At 49.2% G+C, this 5,475-nt stretch overlaps 1 pseudogene; it reads right to left on the bottom strand.

Annotated features, from left to right (window-relative positions):
• Window positions 1-223: 223 nt before the first annotated feature.
• Window positions 224-289, bottom strand: LOC115030430 (U6 spliceosomal RNA; annotated as a pseudogene).
• Window positions 290-5,475: the final 5,186 nt, after the last annotated feature.

The raw sequence follows: 5,475 nt of genomic DNA on the forward strand, positions 1-5,475 counted from the left end.
GGCTGCTTTGGTGGCTCTTCATAAGGAAGAATAGCAAAAGGAATGATACACACAGATGTATTCCGAAAGTTTATTCATAAAACAGCAGCAGAATAATGCTAAGCACAGTCTTTTTTCTTCTTCTTCTTCTTCTTCTTCTTCTTCTTCTTCTTCTTCTTCTTCTTCTTCTTCTTCTTCTTCTTCTTCTTCTTCTTCTTCTTTGCTAGTCAATATGAAACGCTTAGCAGGAGCCATGCTAATCTTCTCTGTATCCTTCCAATTTTAGTATATGTGCTGTCAAAGCAAGCATAAGCGCGCAGTCTTCTATTTCCATCTGCTCCCTATAGCCAGTACCTCTCCTCCCGCTCATGCCTTTTGTGTTTCCCTTCAGTTCCCTCCCTCACTGTGTCCCTCCTGTACGAATCCACTGGCCTCTGAGTTTCCTGAGTGGGTCTGAGAAAGACCCCACTGAATACTTGTCTCTCCACACTTTTCTTTGCTCACCTAACAAAATATTTTGTGCTGAGCCCAGAGGACAAGTTTGGTGGCAAAGACAGACAGGAATCTTACACGAACAGACGCAGGAAAACAGATCTCTGAGTGGGGACCAGAGGGAATTTGAGTCAGCCTAGGAGATGACACCAGGCTGCCCAGAGATATAAAGGATATGTAGGCGTGATGTGGGTGGGGGAGGGGAAATAGGTAGCAGGACCAGATGTACAAAGGCTGTGTTGAGAGAAACCATGTTTGAAGAACAGAAAGGAGGCCAGAGCTGCTAATGCGGAGGGTGGATGGAGAGAGGGATGAGGTGAGGAGGCAGAGGTGGAAAGGTGCTGACACACTAAGGCCGAGGAGAATGAAGACAAAGACTATTTGGTCTTTACCTCTGAGAGCAGAAACAAACCCACCAACCGGTTTTAAATCAAAGGATGTGTCTGCTAGGTGAGATGCTGACGTCCTCTCCTCTACCCTGTACCCAGAATCTCAGCAGATAGTTTTTGTTTTGTTTTGTTTTGTTTTCTGAGACAGGGTTTCTCTGTATAGCCCTGGCTGTCCTAGAACTCACTCTGTAGACCAGGCTGGCCTCAAACTCAGAAGTTCGCCTGCCTCTGCCTCCCAAGTGCTGGGATTAAAGGCGTGCGCCACCACACCTGGCCTCAGCAGATAGTTACAACCTTCGTCCCATTAGCTAAGTCTAATAGCTCAGTCTGGCAGCCTGGTAGGTAAATACCCAATCCCTTCCTCCTCAGGCAAGAGGAAGAGCAGCCAGAGGCTTCTTGGCTCCCAAGTGACTTCATCCCTAGGTGCCCAAAGTACCCAGAGGCCCCTCCACCTCCCTATTTCCAGGACTTTCCTGGAATCACCCCAGATAAACCCCGTAAAGGTTGTATACAACCTTTGCCTAGAGACAACTTCCCCCTCTCCCCCCACCCCCCGCAAAAGAAGCCCATCTGCAATAAAGACAGTGCACTTGAGAGGAAGCAGGAAGCAGGAAGAGCTGCCCTTTGGGTTGGAGAGCCGCTGGAGTAGCAGCCCTGGGCAGAGCAGGGCATCCCATCAGCAGGACTGTGAGATGTGGTGGCCATGTTGAGAAGGGAGGGGGCCGTGGGAAGCACTGCCCAAGCTTCTGTCCACCCTAGCAGGGAGGGCAAGGGAAAAGGCCAAGAATACATATGTTAATATTTCTACGCATGTCAGAGAACAGCTTGTAGCCAGCAGATTTTCTGGAACTCTGCTGTCTTTTCACCCTGCCTTGACACATCAGACTCTAGAAGAGCCCAGCTGCCATGTCCCAGGGAAGCCAGCATTTTTTCCTGCAGGGCAGGATCCAATAACAGTGTTCTCATCCAATAAAGGAGGCTGGCGCACAGGGACAAAATATTGAATTAAAAACAATACCAGAGCCGCTGAGCTCATGCCACCCCTGAACTGCCTGTGCATGCTTTTGCTCTGCAAATTGGTAATGGGAGCCCCAGGGAAATACTGTCCAGGAAAGGAGGGGAGGGAAGAGGCGGTGGGGTAGGGGGAGGAGAGAGATGCAGCAGACTCCTGGCCACAGCTGGCTGAGCCGGCACCAGGAGCAACAAAGATTCAGCTTTGAAAACCCAGCCCCAAGCTCTGGGCCCTGGCCTTGGCCATGTCTCCATGGAGCTCATTATGGGTAGGAGATACCAGTGTTCACTCACAGCTCTGGGATCAGCCACTCCTGCCTTTGCACTATTAGTGTACCATACACTGTTGTCTCTGGGCCTCATCCAGGCCAGTACTGTAGTTAGGCATTATTTGATCCCAGCCACTGGCCCACTTCCAAGGCCCCGAATGGTTAAGTCATTTGCCCAGGATCACACTGCCAGGTATAGCCAGAGATCTCAGACCAAAGTGGTAGAACTTCTGCTGTGGTCTTGAGGCTTGGGTCCTCCCAGATTCTTGCCTTGAATCCTATCCCCCTGTGATAGCACTGAGAGGCAATGCTCAGGGAGGTGACAAGGTCACAGGGCAGAGCCCACACGAATAGGATTAGTGTCTGTCTTATTTTTACTGCTGTGATAAAACACCATGACCAAGAGCAACTTGGGAAGGAAAGGATTTATTTCATCTTACAGCTTATAGTCCATCAGTCAGAGGAGGACCTCAAGGCAGGAACCTGGAGGCAGGAGCTGATGCAGAGCCCATCGAGGAATGCTGCTCACTGGCTTGCTCATCATGACTTGCTCAACTTGTCTTCTTATAGAACCCAGGACCAACAACACAGGGGCGCGGGCGCGCGCGCGCACACACACACACACACACACACACACACACACACACACAATCGGCTGGGCTCTCCCTCATGAATCGCTAATTAATGAAATGCCCTTCAGGCTTGCCAATAAACAGATCTTCTGGAGGCATTGTCTCAATTCAGATTTCCTCCTCCACAGGTATCTTTAGCCTCTGTCAAGTTGACATAAAACTATCCAGCACATTTAGTCTGCCATTTTCTTTGGACAAGGTCTCTTTGTGTGTAGCCTTAGCTGCCTTGAAAATTCAATATGTAGACCAGGCTGAGAGATCCGCCTGCCTCTGCCTCCTAAGTGCTATGATTAAAGGGTGGGGCCATCATACCCAGCTCAAGGGGGCTTTATAAATATCATTCCCAATACCCACCATCCAAACAATTTCTTTTTTAAAAATAATTCAGATACTCTGATATTCACTGTTGATCTTGCATGCAAATTTGGTTGATTTAAGAGGCATCTCGGAGGTTAATAAAGACTCTTCTAGGTGTGTGTGCAGTTTTCAGAGACAATTAACTAGTTGGGAGGACCCATCATGGATATAGGTGGCACTATGGGGGCCCGGATGAAGCAGGAGAGGAAGAAGGAAGAAGCAGCCTAGTACTGGCATGCTTGCTGTCCAGATCCATGAGATGAGCAGCTTCACTCCCTACACCCTTCCGTCATGGTGTACCTCACCACAGCCCACAAATGACCTGGACTGCAATCTTTGAGATTACAGCCAGAATAAATCTTCCCTCCCTTAACTTGCACCTCTCAAGTCACAGCAATGAAGAGTCTGACTAACGCCGCAGTCAACATGTCTCTACTGTAAGCTAGAGAAGAGAGTTCAGCTGGAGTTCAGAGCAGAGCTGAGGTGGTAAGCGCGGCATTTGCTGGGGTAGAACCACACAAGCTAGTGAGATGACTCGGGGACCATAAGTCGGAAGAGATGGACAGGAGTGGTACCATGGCTCCGGGCATGCCCCATGTCCTGCTTGAGATAGAACATGGGCAGGATGGAATGGCTTCACAAAGGGCAGAGTCAAGTAGAGAGAGCAGCCAGGTCCAGGGCAGGCTGGAGCTTGGGAAGGTCTTGTCCAGGGTCCATATCTGTCCTTATAGGGGAAGTTCAACTGGAATTGGTTAAGGCAGAAGGGAGCATGGTCTTAGGTATTTAAGGGATAATGGGAGTTTTTGTTGGGGACAGGGCATCTGTGCCCTTTGACCTCCAAAAGTAGGTGCTATCAACTCAGAGGTACCTGGGCCTCACACTTTCCTTACTCTCACATGACACCTTGACTCCTTCCACACAGTGGGGGAACATGACTTCTGGTAGCCTCTGGATTTCAGTCTTGCAATGTATGCCTTGCAAAGAGATTGGCGCCGCCCCTGGTTTGGAAAATACAGTGGAAGAAGCTGGGCATGTAGCTCAGTTGGTAGAGTGCCTGCCTAGAATGCACAAGGTATTGAGTTCAACCCCAGCACTGCATAAAACTGGTGGTGCTGGTGGTGGCTACCTACACTCCAAGCACTCAGGTGGAGGAAACAGGGAAATCAGAAGTTCAAGGTCATCTTCAGCTATATTTTGAACATAAGGCAAGGTTGGAATACAGAAGGCTCTGCCTCCAAATGAATGAATGAGTGAATGAATGAGCAATGGAAAGTGGCCAGTGGGCTTTGGGCTGGGATCTACTTGTGGTCTGATGAAGCATGGACAGAGAGATGAGGCTAAGCAACAGCATGGTTGTTCTGTTGCGGATCACAACTGCCCTGAATCATGGCTCGCAGAAACTGGACTTCAAGAGGGATGAAAGCCGCTGCAACACAATAACCATCCTTGACAACAGAACTACAGAGCCCAGGACCATCCCTGACCATCCTCAGAAATACAAACCACAATGGCAAAGAAGAGTCAGACAGCAAGAAGCACCAAGCGTGTAGCCCACCCCTTGCTTGTCTGCCATCTACATGGTAGGGAAGACCCAGGCGTGAAGGATGATGGCTCCTGCTGCCTTGATTGTCCTTCTTTTTAGGTGGCACCTTTGACTTAGTGCCTGAGATTTTAAGATGCAGAGCAGCTGCTTGGCTCAAGAGGTTTGTGATCATTTGAAAGAGAAATATCCCCACTGGGTTCCTATAACTGAATACTTGGTACCCAGTTAGTACTGTTTGGGGATATTTTGGAACTTTTTGAAGCCTTGCAGGAGGAAATGTGTCACTGGGGACAGGCTCTGAGAAGGTATAGCCTGGCCCCACTTCCTGTTTGTTCTCTCTTCTTCCCACTGCTGCGGCCACACCTCCTCTGCCATTGTGGACTCTGCCTCTGAAAAGCATAAACCCAAATAAACCCTCCCTTTGTTAAGTTGTCCGCGATCATGGCATTTTATCACAGCAACAGAAACATAGCTAATACATCGTTTAAACAGCCTTGGGCAAGAAGGAAATCCTCTCTGTCACAGGAATATCAGCATGACGATACTCTCGAGTGCTGTGGTGCCTAGGGTACTGTAGCTGACTTCTCTAGCACCCTACTCCATATCCACCCCTGATGCAGGCACGGGATGCCAGGACCTCCAATCCCTCCTCCCAGGTGAGTGCAACCTTACGGTAGGCTTGGGGTATGTAATGGCTAGTTTTAATTACCATCTTACACAATCGAGACTCACGAAGAAGAAGGTCTCTGTGTGGTCTCTGCAAACACCATGGCCAGCAGAGTTTTGATCCATGTGAGGAAAGA

The sequence above is a fragment of the Mus caroli genome, unplaced genomic scaffold (genome assembly GCF_978045245.1).
Source record: "Mus caroli unplaced genomic scaffold, Mus_caroli_1 scaffold_2, whole genome shotgun sequence".
NCBI classification, from domain to species: Eukaryota; Metazoa; Chordata; class Mammalia; order Rodentia; family Muridae; genus Mus; species Mus caroli.